This window comes from Rhinatrema bivittatum, chromosome 2, assembly GCF_901001135.1.
Source record: "Rhinatrema bivittatum chromosome 2, aRhiBiv1.1, whole genome shotgun sequence".
NCBI classification, from domain to species: Eukaryota; Metazoa; Chordata; class Amphibia; order Gymnophiona; family Rhinatrematidae; genus Rhinatrema; species Rhinatrema bivittatum.
In genome coordinates, this window is record NC_042616.1 from 267,313,031 (window position 1) to 267,333,614 (window position 20,584).

General features: G+C 49.7%; 1 protein-coding gene across 7 annotated transcripts in view; it reads left to right on the forward strand.

Moving 5' to 3' along the window:
• Positions 1-20,584, forward strand: part of ANLN (anillin actin binding protein) — a 212,424-nt gene that overhangs the window by 129,950 nt on the left and 61,890 nt on the right. The gene's annotated exons all lie outside the window — the stretch shown is intronic.

Here is a 20,584-nt window from a genome sequence, read left to right on the forward strand (position 1 = left end):
GCGGACCATGTCTATCACAGATCCGCATGAGGTTTGCATCCTCTGTCTGGGGGCCACACATGTCATCTCTGAGTGTCGTCTGTGTTACCAGATGACCCCCCCAAAGGCCATTGGGTGCGCCTCAATAAGATGGAGAAATAATTTGGAGCTCCAAAGTCGTCTCCTTCTACTCTTGCAGCTCCATCGATGCCGTGAGGTCGAGGGGAAACACTAGATACGTTTTCCCCTCGTTGTTCCTCTCACCAATACTTCCAAGGATCATGGGAAAGATGATAGGTCCTTGGTGGCTTCACCTCTCTCCCGGACATCGGGATGCTCTTTCCTTGGCACTGGGGAAAGACCGGGTCGAGCAAAGAGGGAGATCCCGCAAACATTGCTACCAGTCGCCAACGCATGGTCATGGTTCCGATTTGGCACCGGCATCTGTCGGGCCGCCACCGAAGCGAAACCAGCCATCGGAGGCCCCATCCTCCGATGCCTCCAGTAATCCTAGGCGTTCCCCATTGATATCTGTGCCAGGCACCGTGCCACCTTGGAGACACAAGGAAGAGCCAGTGACACTTCGTCCCCCTCCCTCAGTCCTGATTACCCTGACTTTCAGGAGAGTTGGACCGCAAGGTGCAGTCCGTGGTGCTCAAAGCGCTCCAGAGCATTGAGCTGCCAGTGCTGCCAGCCCCTGTACTGGTGACCGAGCCTCCACTATCGATGTTAGCACCCCTGCTAGAGCATCTGGATGTCCTCTTGGGCGCCCTCCCAAAGTAGCCGGTGCCTGAGGAGCCCTCTATTCCCTAACGGCCACAGATACCCTCCACCAGGGCAATACCGGTTCTCGGGTTCTCTGAGGAAGATGTGGCTGGTACCATGCTCTTCAGGCCATAGTTCCCAGAGATTTTACTGGGTCCTTCTGGCCTCCTGCAGCCTCCAATCCCCTTGGTGCCAGAGGAACCATTGATTCCTGCGATGCCCTTGAGGCCTCTGAAGCCATCTGAGCCCAAGGCATGCTGGTCCCAGTGAGGAGGAAGGGCCTTATCACCCTTGGGGTGATGATCGTACAGAATCATCCTCTGAGCCCTCTCCACCGGAGGAATGGCACCAGTCACCCCCCAAGTATCTGTCTTTTGTGGGGTTTGCTAGGGCCATGCCTGAAGCCATTCCTTTCAACTGCTCACAGAGGAGGATTCGCAACATATGCTGCAAGTACTCCAGTTTGTCGACTTTCCTAAGGAGATCGTGGCGATCCATATCTATGACATCTTAAAGGACAACCTCCTCCAGATGTGAGAACATCCCACTTCTATCTCCCCCTTCAACAGAGGCTGATACCACCTATTTGGTGCAGCAGGCCATGGGATTTGAGAAGCGGCACCTCCCCATACCAGTTGGTCATGGATTCCGCCTTAAAGGCCCGGTGCTCCCACACCATTCCTTGGCCCCCCTGGGCAGAAAGGTCTTTGAGGGCGCCATGCTGTTTGCCCGCATACCAGCTATACGTGACCCTGTAAACCGGAACCTCTGGAAGCGGGTTCAGGAGGTCGCAGAGGGCCTGCCTCAACAGCAAGAGGCACTCTTGGCTATTGTCCTACTGGGTCTAGAGGCTGGCAAACACGAGGTGTGTTCCACTTATGCTTTTGAGACTGGCCCGCATAGCTGCGGTGGGCATAGGTGTCTGAAGAATGGCATGGCTCAGAGCCTCTGACCTCCATCCCGAAGTCCAAGAATGGCTAGCCGACCTCTCCTGCACAGGTGAAAACCTCTTTGGGGATAAAGTCCGAGATGCGGTAGCACAATTGAAGGTCCATCATGAGACCTTTCAATACCTTTCCGCCAGCACCTCTGATGCTCTGTCCTCTGCCAGTAAGTTCTTCAGGCCAGGATCCCGGAAGCCCTTTTACAGGCAGAGGAAATATTAACCTTTGCCCTCCAGGACACGCATACCTTGTACCAGCTTCAGGAGCCGCCCTCGCCAACAGCGAGCGCCTAGACCCCAGCCAGCGCCCTAGCAAGCCCTTGCCATGGGCTTTAGACTGGCAGCGAGGGAGCGGAAGTCAGTTTACTGTACCCCTGGTGCTGGATTCCCCAGTAGGGAGGGTAGGCTCCTTGGCTTCGCTCATCACTGGGAAAATATCACATTGGACTGCTGGGTCCTTACTATCATCTGCTATGGGTACCATTTAAACTTCTCAGCTCCCAGAGGCCTCTCCCCATGTCTGTCGTGGAGTTCATCCGCCCAACAGGTCATACTTCAGACGGAACTCTGCCCCCCTCGTAGCGGGCGTAATGGAACCAGTCCCTCGCCATCAGCAGGGCCGAGGGTTCTATTCGAGGTATTTCCTCATTCCGAAAAGGAATGGCGGCTTGTGCCCCATCCTCGACCTCAGGGTGTTGAACAAGTTTCTCGCAAGAGAACAGTTCAAGATGGTCTCTCTGAGCACGTTGATCCCACTCTGCAGAAGAGGAGACTGGCTCTGCTCCCTCGATCTCAGAGGCTTAAGCTCACACAGCCATTTCCCCCAGCCACCGGAAGTACCTCCGCTTTTTGGTGGAGGAGGCCCATTACCAGTACAGGGAGGGAGAAGCGTGTACAGCCCTTTGGGCTGGCCTCAGCCCCCCCCCCGTGTTTTCCCCAAATCCCAGGTCTCAGTCGCTGCATATCTTCCCATACCTAGACTGGTTGGTCGAAAGCGATTCCTGTGCGGGGGCCTTGAGTGCTCTGGCCCTGACTGTGCAGACACTACAGACTTTAGGGTTTGTCATCAACTACCCCAAGTCTTATCTTTGTCAGTCTTCTCAGCTGGACTTCATAGGGGCCAGACTGGATACAGTGCTGGCGAGAGCGTTTCTGCCCAGGGGTTGGGCTCTTGCCCTCTCCTTGCTGGCCACCATTGTCCAGAACAGCCCACCTTCTGCTTTGCCTGCTAGGCCACATGCGACCTCTTGCTTGCCTGTGCATGTGGAGGGTTCAATGGACCTTGTGATCACAATGGTGACACGCTTCCCAGGCCCACGAGACTCATGTCTCAGTCACAGAACCTCTGTGAGTCTCTCTCCTGCTGGGAAGATCTCTAACTTGGAGAGGAGCTTTCCTTCTAGGCTGCTCCGCCTGAAGTGGCCCTCACTACCGATGCCTCTCCTCAGGGCTGGGGAGCCCATGTGAATGGTAACAACACTAAAGGTCTTTGGACAGCCTCCGAAGCCAGTTGTCAAGCTTCCTGGAACTTTGGGCAATCTGTTACGCCTTGTGGGCTTTCCAAGACCAGTTGTTGCACAAGGAAGTCCTGATTCGGACAGACAACCAAATAGCGATATGGTATATCTGCAAGCAGGGCGGCACAGGCTCATTCCTGCTCTGTCTGGAGGCAGTACAAGTGTAGACCTGGGCCCTCTCTCAGGGGATGTCTCTCCGAGCCATGTACCTGCTGGGCCATCTGAATGAGTTGGCAGACCACTTAAGCTGCTCCTTCCAGCCCCTCGAGTGGTCCCTCAAACCAGAGGTGGCGGCCAAACTGTTTCGCCAGTGGGGTACACCAGATGTGGACCTTTTTGCCTCCCCCCACAACCACAAAGTGAGCAGGTTCTACTCCCTATGGTTGGGGGGAGGGTGTCCGGCCTGTGATGCCTTCTCCCTCCACTGGGGGAGAGGCCTGATATATGCCTACCTTCCACTGCTGCTCCTCTTGAAGACATTGTTGAAACTTCAACAGGACAGAGGAACCATGATACTTGCGGTACCCTTTTGGCCCGACAGGTCTGGTTTCCGCTTCTGCGGGACTTGTCAGTATGGGCCCCAATCTAGCTGGGGACGGCACCTAACCTCCATCTCTCAGTATCATGGCACCCTACACTATCCGAACCTCCGGGCATTGGCTCTGAAAGCATGTATGTTGAACGCATAGTCCTTCAATACTTGATGCTATCGGACTGCGTCTCCCAGGTTTGGGTGGCGTCTCGGAAGCCTTCCACTAGGAAATCCTACTGCTTGAAGTGGGAACTATTTTCTATCTGGTGTGTGGGGCATGATTTGGATCATTTCTCATGTCCCCTCCCTTGGCTGCTGGACTACCTGTGGTACCTCTCCGAGTCTGGGCTGCAAACCAGCTCTGTCAGGGTCCACCTCAGCACTGTTAGTGCATACCATCGTGGTGTTGCTGGCACGTCCATTTCAGTGCAACCTTTAGTAGGCTGCTTTATGCGGGGTCTTCTTTAGCTGAAGGCCCCCCTTTGGCCTGCTGTTGCATCCTGGCACAGCTCATGTGCTCTCCTTTTGAGCCATTGCAGTCCTGCGACCTGAAGTTCCTCACCTGGAAAGTCTCCCAGCCTCCACCCTCAAGCCCCTCCAACTACTCCAAAATGCGACAGCCAGATCCCTCACAAACAGCAAACGCTCCACACACATCCCCCCCATACTAAAAGACCTCCACTGGCTCCCCATAACAAACAGAATTCAATACAAAGCCCTTACCCTAATGCACAAATCCCTTAACAACAAAAAAACAGACTGGCTAAAGGACACCCTTCATCCATACACCTCCCAAAGAAACCTACGATCCAACAACTCCGGATTACTTTCCATTCCTTCCAACAAACAGTTACAACGCACCTCAACACGTGAACGAGCAATTTCAATAGCAGGACCCGCACTATGGAACAAACTTCCAGCAAATCTCAGAATGGAACCCTCATCACAGATCTTCAAGAAATCACTAAAAACATGGCTATTCCAAAAAGTATACCCAGCCAACAGCTAACTCCACGGCATCCCCAACGACCACAACCAAACAGATCTCCATCCTTACAATTATCCTACAATGAGATCACTTAATAGTTAAATCAAATGTTAGCTATTATATTGTCATGAAAATAAGCTGTTTTTGTTATCACAATGTTATCTCTATTCATACAAAACTATACTTTGTTGTAGTTTTACAATGTCTCAGTGGAAAGATAGTGTGATTACAGGTCATACTATCTCACTAGATATTATGTAAACCGATGTGATACTCTTGGGTGAATATCTGTATATAAAAACAAATAAATAAAAATAAATATTCCTGATGGTGATTACTCAGGATCTGGTTACGTATCCACCATACACGAGATTCTTCCACGATCATGTAGACTTGCCCAAGGTAGTGACTGATTTACACCTCAATCAGTCCGTTTTACCCACTACCTTCCCGAGGCCTCAACCCTTCTCGGGGGAACGGGCTTTTCATACCTTGGACTGCAAAAGGGCCTTACTTTCTACCTGGATCACACAGCTGGGCACAGGCAATCCACCCAGCTATTCGTGTCCTTTGATTCCAACCGCCTGGGAGTATCAGTGGGTAAGCAGACCTTGTCGAACTGGCTGGCGGATTGCATTGCCTTTTGCTACATGCAGGCAGACCTCCCGCTAGCCGGCAGAGTAAAAGCTCACTCTGTGCGGGCTATAGCAATGTCGGTGGCTCATTTACGTGCAGCCCCCATCAAACCTTGAAACAGGATAGAAATTTTCAAATAAAAATATAAAATCCTAGAATCTGTGCCAGAGGACTTTCCTCTTAGGGAGAAGCTAAGGTTTTGTGGCACCAGCATCACATGGATTCACAAAATGTCTTGCGGTATTGGCACATCGATGCAAATTGGGGGAGCACATGTTTTTTCCTACCTGGACAATTTGCTGGTGAAAAGCATGTCTCAAGGCAGTGCTACAGTATTAATGAGTAACTGAGTTGCTGTGGTTAATGACATACACAGAGTCCCACTTGAGCCTTTTATCTGATTTGAAATTTATAGGAGCACTGTTGGACACCTCTCAAGCAAGAGCCTTCTTCCCACAAGAGAGGATCCTCACATTGATATCTGCAGTGGGAAGGATAAGATTGTTAGCAGACATTGACATGGGACAAATAAGACTGAGTCGTCAGATTCGTGTGCGCGGTGGCCGTATGGGGGTATTTTTTGTTATATCATAGAAACTCTACACACATTCTGGTAAATCAAAACATAGTTTACTAAATTTTGTAAATATATGGATAATAAATCAGCAAAGATAAGTAATATCAAAAACAAATGCAGTGTTACAGTAAGCTGTACATAAATCAGTACAGGTAAATAGGAAACAGACAAATATTATACAAAACACTTCCCTTATACATCTTCCCTCTATAAGACAGTGTCCTTGAAAAACCTGGAATACTGTGAGCTTGGTGACCCCAAAAAGAACCAGCTGTTTCGCTCTTTCTTCCTTTCAGATCATCCAAATAAAATGGACAAATACAATTCTTATATATCTTTTTTTTTTTTCTCTCTGACTTAACCTTAGGTTCTGCAAGCACTAAGAGTTTCAATTTGCACTTTTTACAACAAGAAAGGAATTTCAGTACTAGTCTTTGATCTTCCCAGTTGTTGAAGTACCAGATGTCTTTATACAATACTTGTATTTAAATTACCGTATTTTTCGCTCCATAAGACGCACTTTTTTTCCCCCAAAGGTGGGGGGAAAATGTATGTGCGTCTTATGGAGCGAATATAAAAAAAAAACCAAACAAAAATCTAACAAACACCCCCCCCCCCCCCCCGACTCCCCCAAGACCTGCCGACTTAATTTCCTACAAACCCCCCCCCCCCAAGACCTGCCAAACGTCCCTGGTGGTCCAGCGGGGGTCCGGGAATGATCTCCTGGGCGTGGGCCATCGGCTGCCAGTAAACAAAATGGCGCCGACGGCCCTATGCCCTCACTATGTCACTGAGACCGACCGCTGCTATTGGTCGGTCTCAGTGACATAGTGAGGGCATAGGGCCGTCGGCGCCATTTTGTTTACTGGCAGCCGACGGCCCTATGCCCTCACTATGTCACTGAGACCGATCGCTGCTATTGGTCGGTCTCAGTGACATAGTGAGGGCATAGGGCCGTCAGCTGCCAGTAAACAAAATGGCGCCGACGGCCCTATGCCCTCACTATGTCACTGAGACCGACCAATAGCAGCGATCGGTCTCAGTGACATAGTGAGGGCATAGGGCCGTCGGCGCCATTTTGTTTACTGGCAGCCGACGGCTCACGCCCAGGAGATCGTTCCCGGACCGCTCCTGGACCACCAGGGACGTTTGGCAGGTCTTGGTGGGGTCAGGAGGGTGGGGGGTTGCAGGAAATTAATTCGGCAGGTCTTGGGGGGGTCAGGAGGGTGGGGGGTTGCAGGAAATTAATTCGGCAGGTCTTGGGGGGGGTCAGGGGGGTGGAGGTTGTTAATTTAAAGGGTTGGGATGGGGGGGTTTGGGGGTTCCCACAGAAAGAAAAATATTCTGATCTGGGGAGTGGACCGAAATGGCCCTCCCCAGACCCGAAAACAAAATGGGGAGAAAAAAAAAACCTATGCACTCCCCTAATTTGCTCCATAAGACGCCCAGACGCAGAACCGGTTTAGCACAATTTTTTTTTTTTTTTAATTTTCCCTCTCTGAAACCTAGGTGCGTCTTATGGTCAGGTGCGTCTTATGGAGCGAAAAATACGGTATATGCAATATATTGCATATAATTTAAATACAAGTTTGATGCCCAGGTTTGATTCCAGTTTGATGCCCAGGCCCTATTTGCTTACGTAACACAAATCACTAAATCTACCCCCCCACCTATTCCAGACGAACAAGCTCTTTCCAAGGCCAATGAGCTTGCTTCATTCTTTCAACAGAAGATTTTAAATACCCTCACCCTCCTTCCTCCAAATACAATACCTGTCAAGTTAGGCGAGAATCCCAATTCTCTTACTAGACCCAAATTTGACAGTTTCGAATCAATCTCCACTAAAGAGATCGAATCCCTTCTAAAAAGTCAGAAGCCATCCAGCCATCCGGCTGATAACATCCCATCGAGACTCCTGCTTCTCATCCCAAACGCGATCTCAGGACCTCTGACCTGCATCATCAACAGCCTTCTAACTCAAGGAAGCTACCCAGACAGTCTAAAAACCGCCTCACTCAAGCCCCTCCTCAAGAAACACAACTTAGACCCTAATGTACTAGCTAATTTCAGACCCATCTCTAACCTCCCATTCGTTGCCAAACTAACGGAGAAACTGGTAAACACCCAGCTCTCTGAATACCTAGAAGACCACAAGATCCTATACCCTTCGCAATATGGTTTCCGCAAATCACGCAACACGGAAACCCTCCTCATTTCACTTACAGACCATATTATTATGGGGTTAGACAAAGGACACTCCTTTTTATTAGTCCTGTTAGACATCTCGGCGGCATTTGACACCGTCAACCATACCATCCTGCTGGATCGCCTAGCAGATATCGGCATCGCCGGATCTGCCCACAACTGGTTCAAATCCTTCCTCAGCAATAGGACTTTTAAAGTCAAAATCAACAATAAAGAGTCACCCTTAACAAAATCAACTCTTGGTGTACCACAAGGATCCTCCTTATCTCCAACTCTCTTTAACATATACCTCCTCCCCCTCTGCCAACTGTTAACTGATCTCAACCTAATTCATTATCTGTACGCAGACGACGTGCAGATTCTAATCCTCATAACTGAATCAATCTCAAAAGCGCTCACCCATTGGAATAACTGCCTTTTATCCATCACTAATCTAATCAACAGTTTAAACTTGGTACTCAACGCCTCTAAGACAGAGCTTCTCCACATCTCCTCAAATGAAAACAATATCTCCCCACCATCACCACACAATTCTCTCACTACCTGTAAGCAGGTTAGAGACCTTGGGGTAATTCTAGACAGTCGACTAAACCTAAAGAAAATGGTCAATACAACCTCCAAGGACTGCTTCTACAGACTACAGGTTCTAAAACGACTTAAACCACTCTTATTCTTCCATGACTTCAGGACAGTCCTCCAAGCGCTTCTGTTCGCCAAAATAGACTACTGCAGTGCCCTTTTCCTTGGCCTCCCCAAATCCACTACCAAACCACTGCAGATGATACAAAACGCGGCAGCGAGATTGCTGACCAGTACCAGCTGCTGCGAACACATCTCACCCATCCTCAGGAACCTACATTGGTTACCAGTGAATTTCAGAATTCTATACAAATCAATCACCTTAATTCACAAGACCATCCATCAACTTCAACTCAACCTGGAAATCCCATTCAAACTCCACTCCTCTAACAGACCAACTAGAGATATTCTCAAAGGCACCCTGAAATACCCCCCACTAAAGCCTCACGCCTCTCTACAACCAAAGACAGAGCTTTTTCGATAGCAGGCCCATCTATCTGGAATAGCATTCCAACAAATCTCAGATTGGAGCCATGCCTTTTAACTTTTAGACAAAGACTTAAAACCTGGCTCTTTCACCAAGCCTTCACCGATCCACCAGACAATCACTAGTTGTCCTTCACTCTAACCCGGTCTGGCATTTATACTCACGAACAATGGACTCTGACACTTCCAGGTTAAAGCACCTTTTTAAGCTTTAACCCGTACGCTCTATGGTAACACTTTATACTTATTTCCTGCCTTATCTTCTTTCCAGCTTGTCGCAAGCCTCCAAGTTCTCTTTCCCTGTTGATTGTAACTTTGACCTATTCCTACCTATTGTTATCTTTCGTTTACCTGAATTGTTACTCCAGTTATACCAGTGTTAAATGTAAACCGATCCGATATGGTTATTTACTATGAAGGTCGGTATAAAAAACTGTTAAATAAATAAATAAATATTGATCCACAATCAGTCATTAGAGCCTGTTCTGATCCTTCACAAAGTCTTCCGGGGAGCTGGCTAAACTGCATAAAATTATCTTAAACTATGTCAAGATTTTGGGCCTCATGGCATTCATGTAACTCCCTTGGCATGTCTTCATCTGAAAAGCTCAATGGAGCATCAGATCACTCAAGATCTCTGGGATGGCATCACCCAGCCTCTGTAGCACCTCTTGTCCTGATGCTTGATTTATTGCTATATAGCCAGGAATGTACCCTTCCAGATTCCTCCTTAGATATGTCCAATGTGGGCTGGGGACCCCACATTGAGGGAATCTGTATCCAAGGCCTTTGGTCTGCTTAGAGAAAACTTCATAAGATAAACTTCCTAGAGCTAAGGGCTTTCAGAGATTGTCCATATGAACAAGTATAACGTTTTGCTAACCAATCAAGTAGCAATGTTCTGCATTGCTACTTGATTGTCCATTGCTTTTGATACAGTCCCGCACAGGAGACTGAATAAAATGAGAAGCTTAGGAGTGAGTGCTGAGGTGGTGGCCTGGATTGTAAACTGGTTGACAGAAGTCAATGTGTGATGGTAAATGGAGCGCTCTCTGAAGAGAGAGCGGTTTTAAGCAGTGTACCGCAAGGAATCGGTGTTGGGACCGGTCCTGTTCAATGTCTTTGTGAGCGACATTTAGATGGGATAGAAGGTAAGGTTTGTCTTTTTGCAGACGACACTAAGATCTGCAACAGAGTGGACACGCCAGAAGGAGTGGAGAGAATGAGACTGGATTTAAGGAAGCTGGAAGAGTGTTCGAAGATATGGCAGCTGAGATTCAATGCCAAGAAGTGCAGAGTCATGCATATGGGGAGTGGAAATCCGAATGAACTGTATTCGATGGAGGGAGAAGGGCTGATGTGTACGGAGCAGGAGAGAGAGCTTGGGGTGTTTGTTTCGCCGACTTCAGATCATTAGACACTGTGACAAGGCGATAGCTAAAGCCAGAAGAATGCTGGGCTGCATAGAGAGAGGAATATAGAGTAAGAAAAGGGAAGTGATTATCCCTTTGTACAGGTCCTTGGTGAGGCCTCACCTGGAATACTGTATTCAGTTCTGGAGACTCTATCTCTGAAGAGACAGAGACAAGATGGAGGTGGTCCAGAGAAGGGCGACCAAAAAGGTGGAAGGTCTTCATCGAATGACTTACGAGGAGAGATTGAAGAATCTAAATATGTACACCCTGGAGGAAAGGAGGAGCAGAGGTGATGTGATACACAGACTTTCAGATACGTGAAAGGTTTTTATGATCCAAAGACTACAAACCTTTTTTGTCGGGAAAAAAATCAGCAGAACCAGGGGTCACGATTTGAAGCTCCAGGGAGGAAGGCTCAGAACCAATGTCAGGAAGTAGTTCTTCACGGAGAGGGTGGTGGATGCCTGGAATTCCCTTCCGGAGGAAGTGGTGAAGACCAGAAGTGTGAAAGACTTCAAAGGGGCGTGGGATAAACACTGTGGATCCATAAAGTCTAGAGGACGTGAATGAATGTGGAAAAAAGGATTTGCATTCACAAAAAAGCGGGAGTATCTTGCTTGTTACGGCAGTTACTACCCCAAACAAAATAAGCCTGATACTTACCTTCAATGCATATCCAACATAACTCTCTGCTTCAACAGCAGGGGAGAAAGACTGATACTTCTCGCATATCCAGCATAGCTCTCTTCTTCAACGGCAGGGGAGAAACTCTGATACTTCACGCATATCCAGCATAGCTCTCTGCTTCAACGGCAGGGGGAATGAAGAAAAGTGGATCTATATACAGACAACCAACAAGGACTGAATTACATAGTCTGGGTAAACAAATAAGCATGGGTGTAGCTTGCTTATTGTGGCAGTTACTACCCCTAACTAAGCTAGATATTTCACTTAAATGCAGCTCCAACACTGCTCTCTTCATTAATGGTGGGGGTGGAAGGGAAATAGAACCAAAAGGTTACTAAGAGCCAAGAGTAACATAAATATGAGGGGGGGGGGGGGGGGGGGGGGGGAAGTGTGAAACTTGCTGGGCAGACTGGATGGGCCGTTTGGTCTTCTGCTGTCATTTCTATGTTAATAGTAATCCAAATGAAAATTAGGTCTTACCTTCTATAATTTTCGTTCCTGTAGTACCAAGGATCAGTCCAGACTCCTGGGTTATGCCTCCGCACCAGCAGGTGGAAACAGAGCAAAACTTGACAGGCTCTGCCATATATACCAGGGTGCCACCCACAGCCTGTCAGTATTACGCCATGTCAAAGCAGTGTGGTTCCCCAATGTAAACTAAACTAACTATATACATGAAGATCAACGGGGAACCCTCGGGTCACTTCCCCCAACAAGAACCTGACCCAGACAAACTAATTACAACAGATTGAAAAATGTTGCCAAGAGCCAAACATTTCTTTGTTTATCCATAACAGCGGACTCTCCGAACGTACTGCAGCATAGGGCGGGACTCTGGACTGATCCTTGGTACTACAGGAACGAAAATTATCGAAGGTAAGACCTAATTTTCATTTCTCTGTACGTACCGGATCAGTCCAAACTTCTGGGATGTACCAGAGCTAACTACTTAGGGTGGGAAACGTAGAGAGGCCTGCTCTCAACACGCCTGCTCCAAAATTTCCCTCTGGAACCCTGTACATCCAAACGATAATGCCGCGCAAAGGTGCGCATTGATTTACAAGTTGCTGCCCTGCAGATCTCTAGAGGAGAGATCTGTTGGCACTCCGCCCTGGACGCCGCCTGGGCACGCGTGAAATGCACTTTCAGCCCCCAAAGGCAGTGGTCGACCCCTCAGGAAATAGGCAGAATTTATAGCTTCCTTCAACCAGCGCGATATGGTTGTCTTGGACGCCATGTTACCCTTTCCTGGGGCCCTTCCAGAGTACAAAGAGATGGTCCGACACACGGAAACCATTGGTTACCTTGAGATAGCGTACAAGGACCCTACGCATGTCCAACTTCAAGTCCTTGGAGAACGGATCCGATCGAGCTGTGGAAACGCCGGAAGCTCCACAGACTGATTCAGATGAAATGCTGGCACTACCTTTGGGACGAAAGAAGGAATAGTCCGGAGACTAACTCCAGACTCAGAGATCCGCAAGAAGGGTTCCCGACAGGATAAGGCCTGAAGCTCAAACTCTTCTGGCGGAAGTGATTGCCACCAAAAATACTACCTTCAACGTAGCTCCCTTCAATGGCTCGAACGGGGGCTCACACAGAGCCTTAAGCACCAAATTTAAATTCCAGGAAGGACAAGGGGACACCAGTGGTGGACGTAAATGTGTCGCCCCCTTCAGGAATCAAATCAGGACCCACCGTCCACTGTGCCGCGCAAACAACCAAGGGCAGCTACTTGTACGCACAAGGAACTACAGGACAGCCCCTTAACCAAGCCCTTCTGGTAGTTAGGCTAATATGTCGGGGATGGTAGCCTGGGTAGGTCGATTCGCTCGGGGAAACACACGAGGACTCAAAAACCTTCCAAACGCGCATGTAGGACAGAAGTCGACACCTTGCGAGACCGCAAGAGGGTGGCCACTGCCGCATCCGAATAACCCCTGCCTTTCAAACAGTGCCTTTCAAAAGCCATGCCGTTAGACAAAAGCGATCTACCTGATCGAAACAGACGGGGCCCTGATGAAGAAGATCCGGTACTGCCGGGAGACGGAGCAGAGCTTCCAAGGTCAGATTGATGAGATCCACGAACCAAGGCCTTCAGGGCCACTCTGGGGCCACCAGGATGACCTCCGTGGGATGGCTCTCTATGCGACGCAGGACCTTGCCTATGAGAGGCCACGGGGGGGAAAGACGTACAGGAGGACTGACGTCGGCCAGGGGAGCGCCAGGGCATCCACACCCTCTGCCCTTGGTTCCCTGCGATGGGTGAAGAAGCATGGCACCTTGGCGTTCTGAAAGGTTGCCATCAGATCCATGGCCGGCCGTCCCCATCTGTCGCAGATGAGCTGGAAGACATTGTCCGCTAGTTCCCACTCTCCTGGATCTAGTTGGTGACGACTCAAGAAGTTCGCATGGATGTTGTCTACCCCCATGATATGAGACACAGTGATGCTGATAAGGTGCCTTTCCGCCAACTGGAAGAGCAACCGGGCTTCTAAGGCCACTGGGGGACTCAGTCCCGCCGCGCTCCCCCCCCCTCCCCATCGATTGATATAGGCCACTGTGGTCACATTGTCGGACAGGACCCTGACTGATTTCCCCTGAACTATTGGTAGGAATGCCTGCAATGCCAGGCGAACCGCCCTGGTCTCCAAATGATTGATCAACCAGCGTGACTGTCGCGGACCAGCACCCTTGCATGGACTGTCGTAAGCATACCACCCCCAGCCGGAGAGGCTCGCGTCCGTGGTAACCCCCGTCCAGTCCGGGGCCACAATCGAGACCCCCCCCTGTAGAAGATTGCCCGGATCCAACCACCAACCCAGAATGGAACGGGCTGCAACTGTCAGAGGTAGCTGGAGCTGGAACTGCTTAGATACAGGACTCCAGCGGGAGAGTAACGCTGACTGTAAGGGACGCATGTGCGCGAAAGCCCACAGGACTAATTTCAGCGTAGAGGCCATGGAACCAATCAACTGTAGGTAGTCCCAGACTGTCGGCGACTGCATCTGCAGGATAGCCCTGACCTGTGCTTGTAACTTGCGGCAGCAGTCTACCGAGAGGAAAACCTTGCCTTGCCGTGTGTCGAACGCTCCCAAAAATTCCAGAGACTGAGGGTTGGAGATGACTTTTGGCTGTGTTGACCACCCAGCCGAGCGAGTGTAACAGCTGCAAAAGCCGCTTAATCGCTGACCTGCACAACTCCTCTGACTTTGTGCAGATCAGCCAATCATCCAGATACGGATGGACTAGCAGTCCCTCTCGGCGCAATTGGGCCGCCACCACCACCAGTATCTTGGTGAAAGGTTCTGGGGGCCGTCGCTAGCCCGAACGGTAACGACTGGAACTGATAGTGTTTCCCCAACACAAAGAAGCGAAGGTATTTCTGATGCTCCTTCCGGATCCCGATGTGCAGATATGCCTCCGTGAGATCCAGTGACGCCAGGAATTCTCCCGGTCGTACAGACGCAATCACTGACCTCAGGGTCTCCATGCGGAAACGCGGCACCCAGAGACACCGATTGACCTTCAGGTCGAGAATGGGCCGGAAAGAGCCCTCTTTCTTTGGAACGATGAAGTATATGGAATAGTGTCCTCTTCGTTGTTCCAAGGCGGGAACTGGGGCGATGGCTCCCAGCTCTGCCAACCGGACCAACGTCTGGCGCACCGCTTCCTGCTTGACTGCGTCTCCGCAGGGGGTGGGAAAAAATCTGTGATGGGGAAGGCGAGCAAAATCTAAGCGTAGCTGTGTCTTATCACTGAGAGGACCCATTGGTCTGTTGTGATTGTAGTCCAAGCCTCGATGAAGAGGGACAGTCTGCCCCCTTACCTTCAGGACTGAGGGATGGACCGGCAGGCCATCATTGCGCGAACTTACCACCCGTTGCCGAAGGGGGTGGAGGCGGGTCTACCGAAGCGTCTTCCTCGAAAGGACTGAAACTGCTGTCTACCGCTTCCCGAACGAAAGGATGAAGAAGAGGTACTCGGACGGGAGGACCGGGACTTACGACTACTCCGATAGCAGGATCGGGACGAAAAGGACCCCTTAGACCTAGACCTGTCCTCCAGCAGACGGTATCCTTTATTCTCGCCCAGTAGCTGGATGATGTCATCCAATTCCTTACCAAAGAGCAGTTTTCCCTTGAAGGGGAGGGACCCCAGCCGAGACTTAGAAGCCCCATCCGCCGACCAGTTCCTCAACCACAAGAGATGTCTGGCCGAAACAGCTGACACCATGAATCGAGCCGATGTTCGGAGAAGGTCATGCAGGGCATCCGCACTGTAGGCGACCACCGCCTCCAGGCGTCCAGCCTGTCTGGCTTAATCCTCCGATAGGCCCTCGGCATTTGACCACCACCCCAAAAAGAAATGAGGCAGGCAGAGTAAAAAAAAATTCTTACTGCACCACCAGTATGTTTTACCATCTGCTGTAGGCAGAGCATACTGGTTGTCTATGCTGCACCACCTCTAAATAGTGGTGATGTCACAAGGAAAACTGTGTACTCTGCTTCCATCTGATGATAGGGGGGGACATAACCCACTGGTCTGGACTGATGTAACAGGATGAAAGGGAAGGTGAAATTACTTATCTAAATTTCCTTTCCTTGAATAAAATCAGACTAGTACAGACAAGTGGGTTATGCATGCCAAGCAGTAGAGTAGAGACAGAGAACAGGCTCAATGATGTCACTCCTTGTATACCTCTGTGTGGACAGCCACCTGCTAGTATTCCTGTAACAAGCCAACTAAGGACAAAGTTAATAGAACCATTAAATTGATTATAGTTACATTTTTCATTATGATTGTTTAACTAGTGCACTTCCAGAAAAAGCTAAGAAGCAGCAACAGAGTATCCAACAATAGAAGCGGCAAAGCATAGGAAGCCATAATGCTTTCCAATCCTGCTTATTTACATAAAAATAACCATTTGCTGCAAGGCACAGAGTGAACATAGACACTGAAGATAGCAGTAACATAGGGACTAGTCTGACTGTATTCAAGGAAAGGAAATTATCAGGTAAGTAGTAATTTCACCACCTTCTTCCACTCAGACCAATCCAGACAAGTGGGATGTACCCAAATTACTCCCTAAAAGTGGGACACTGTCAGAGGCCACCACAAACTGCCGAGGTGACAGATGCTACGTCTGCAACCCTGTCAGTCAGATTGCAACATACAGAAAGGAATGCAAAATAGATCAAGATGTTGCACTACAGATCTCCAAGAGCAGACCAATTGCAACTCCACCCATGAATAAACCTGAGCTCTTGTAGAACAACCCTGCATCTAGTACCAAGTATTCATACCTGTAGCTCTCTGGTCTCCAGCAGTGCTCCACTGAAGGAGAGATCCTGAACCTTTATTTCAGAAGCAGCGAACTACACAGACATCCTCTTCGGTTTAGAACCATGTTCAACTGAGGGAAGAATTCATGTCACCTCAGGAGCTGCACACCAGAATTGGCAAGAAGCTGTTGTACCCAACGTAGGCTGGCCCGCAAGGCGAAGTTACTGCAGATCGCAGCTCGGGCACCCAGGGCAGAGACTCGAAAATCTTCTTCAACTGAATTTCTAACTTCCGATCCTGAAGATCCTTCAGCGCCGTGGTACCCGTGACTGGAATGGTCGTCTGCTTTGTCACTGCCGAAACCGCGGCGTCCACCTTTGGGACCCTCAGGACCTCCAACGCCTCCTCTGGCAAGGGATAAAGCTTTCGATACCTTCAGATCCAGATCTGGAGTATCCCATTCTCGAAAGAGCAGGTCAGTCGAGGAAAAATGAAAAGGAAAAGTGGTAGGAGGTCCACTCAGACCCAATAGTACTGGATCCATGGAACCGATCCAGGACTCCTCTGGAGGTGTCACGATCCCCAATTCCCCCAAAATGGCAGGAATAAGGGGGCCCAACTCATTGCGACGGAAGAGACCTATCACCCTCGGGTCGTCTCCCTCAGAGTTCTGGCCTTGTCGTGCCAGTCCTTGCGCGGGAGTGCCATCCCCCTCTGCCCCCCTCGGGGACGGGGAGAGCTCCTCTTGATCCTCAAAGTCTTCCGAGATACCCGTATCCTCTCTGGGTGGAAAGGCCTGCAGTGGCCGTTTAGCCTTGGAGGGTCCCGCTATGTCATCCGGCCATGGACGAGCCGCGGGTGGTGTCCCCTGGGGCTCCGGCTGATACGGGTGCTTCTTGAGAGCCTTGCGGGCTTTAAAAGCCCTGTGCATGGCAAGAATAAAACCCGATGAAAAAGAGGCGCAGGAGCCATCCGAATCTGTGTCCGTCTCCTGTGCTGACATTAAGGGTTGCTTGTACTTCCTCCCTCTCAGAATAGATGGGCTCTGGTGCCTCCCATTTGTCTATTCTTGTGTGGCAGATTGAAATGGAAGGAGAAATTTTTTACCTGTTAATTTTCTTTCCATAAATCCTGTTATACCAGTACAGAACCCTCCCAGAAAGTTGGGCCATGATAGGAAGGAGTATTGTTATTGGGTAAATGGCTTTGTTTATATTTTACATTGGATCAGCTTTCCCTCTTCTCAGCCTTTTATCTATCATCTCATCTGCCCTTTCTGATGTTTCCATTTTTCATCAGCGTAGTCAGGTAGTTTTTTACTTGACAAAACCGATAAAACCTATCTTCCCATTAAGAACCAAGATAGTCTGGTCTAAGAGGATCTTCTCACAATCAGGTCGATACAGTAACGTTCAGTTAAAGATTCCCCGTCTGTAACGTGCTGGGAGCGCACAATACAGACGAGTAAGGCGGTCCAGCAATACAGTCTCCAGTTTCACGCGTCCTTAGTGCTTCCTAAAATAAACACATAACCCTTTCCGCACCCAGCATGTAAATGAACGAAAAAGCTGTATAATGAAGGAATTAGCTATTCCCCTCCGATACTGTAACGGGCGCTGATATTATCTCCTCAGTAACCCGCTGTTCTGCCGCGGCCTTAACGTGCTAGTTTACCGCCTCCCCCTAGTAGGTGTTAGTGTAGTGTAGTGTAAAAAATTGCTTACCTGCCCCGGTCCAGCCGTCCGGTGTAGCCCCAGTCCGGTCTCCTGCAGCCCCGTCCGGTCCCCTCCTCCCGAAGCAAAAAAAAAAAAAACCCGAAAAAGTAGCAAGGCTCGGGCCTGCTACGGTAGTCCCTTCTCCCTTCCTCCCGATTTCACGGGTAAGCGGCAGCGGGGGGGGGCAGCGGGATCCGGGGGCAGCAGCGGCAGCGGGGGGGCAGCGGGATCCGGGGGCAGCAAAGAAGCAAAAAAAAGCGGCATCCGGGATCCGGGGGCAGCAGCGGAATTGATGCCCGTGCGATTTTGGCGCTCATGCCATGAGCGCCAAAATCACATGGCCATTCATCCAGGCAGAGGGAACCGGTGGCGAAAACGGCCCACGGTTCCCTCTGCCTGGATGAATGCACGGCCCCCGCCGGAATGGATGCCCGTGCGATTTTGGCGCTCATGAGCGCCAAAATCGCACGGGCATTCATCCAGGCAGAGGGAACCGGTGGCGAACGACCTCCGGCTCCCTCTGCCTGGATGAACGCACGGCCCCCGCCGGAATGAATGCCCGTGCGATTTTGGCGCTCATGGCATGAGCGCCAAAATCGCACGGGCATTCATCCAGCCGGACACGCGCCCACCCATCCAGGCAGCGGCGGGAGCCGGACACGCGCCCACCCGCCCCCCGGGATCTGAAGCCATCAGCAGGATCGTAGCTCCCCCCGACGAAGACGAAGATGGCCGCCTGCACGGGGGAAAGCGTGCAATTGGCTGCTGAAGACGTGACGTCACATCCCGTGACGCCAAACGTCGTGACGTCACGTCTTCAGCGGCCAATTGCACGCTTTCCCGTGCAGGCGGCCATCTTCGTCTTCATCGGGAGGAGCTACGATCTTGTTCCTGATGGCTTCAGAAAAGTAAGTTACTTTTGCGACTTACTTTTGGGATCTTGACAGATCCCAAAAGTAAGTCGCTTTTGGAAAAAACCAAAATTGTCACGTTTTGAAAGAAAAAAAAAATTGCTTTTGGTTTTTTTTTTTTCTTCTCTGCCGCCGCTGCTGCCGCCTACCCGCCCGATCGTACACGCGCCCGCCCGATCGAACACGCGCCTTTGGTTTTTTTTTGTTTTTTTTTGCTTCGCCGCTGTGTCCCACCTCCTCCCGGAGCAAGGCTGCTTTCGCGCCCTGCTCCGGGAGGAGGAGAGACACAGCAAGAAGTAAGTCGCTTCGCCGCTTCCCTCCTCCCGGTGCCTGTCATTCCAAATGTCATTTGAAATGACATTTGAAATGACAGGTACCAGCGCACCCAGGTTACTGTATAGGTGCTGTATTAAGCGCCTATACAGTAAAATGGGTTGCGCGGGCATAACCCTTCCCTATCGCTTCACAGCCGCGGCATGCATTTGCATGCAATTAGAAGAGAGTATCGGGGACTTAGTGAAGAGAACTGTGCGTGCGGGGAGGAAGGGTGCGCCTGACACTGCCGCACTGTTTCTACCGCGGCCTTACTGTATCGACCTGAATGTTTTTAAAGTTTTTAGCTTTTGGATGTTTTGGGGGGTTTTCTGATTAGTATTTTCATAGGAATACTGGTTTTCTCTGTGCTGCATCACCTCAAAGTAATGGTGGTGATGTTGCAAGGAAAATTCTGTACCTTTCATCTGCTGGTAGGGGGTCATAACCCAATTTTCTGGACTGATGTAGCAGGATTCATGCTAAGAAAATCAACAGGTAATAAAATGTCTCCATATCGCTCTGTAGTGCAAATGCTTGAGCACTGTGTGCAGTTCTACTCACCACATCTCAGAAAAGATGTAGCAGAACTGGAAAGTTCAGAGAAGGACAATCAAAATAAAGGGAATGGTTCCCCTATGAGGAAAGGCTTAAAGAGGTTAAGGCTGTTTAGCTTAGAGAAGAGATGGCTGAGGGGGAGAGATGAGAGGTCTAAAATCCTGAGTGGAGTAGAATAGTAAATGCTGATCAGTTGTTTACTCTTTCATAAAATAGACTAGGACACTCCATGAAGTTACTAAGTAGCATGTGTAAAACAAATCTGAAAATACTTTCACTCGATGCACAATTAAACTCTGGAAATCATAGCTAGAGGTTGAGGTAAAGATAACATAGCTGGGATTAAAAAAAGTTTTGGACAAATTCCTGTAGGAAAAGTCCATAAACCATTATTAACCAGGTAGACTTGAAGAAAGCCACTGCTTATCCCTGGGCGTAAGCAATATGAAAGCTATCTAGTTGGGATCTTGCCAGGTACTTGTGACCTGGATTG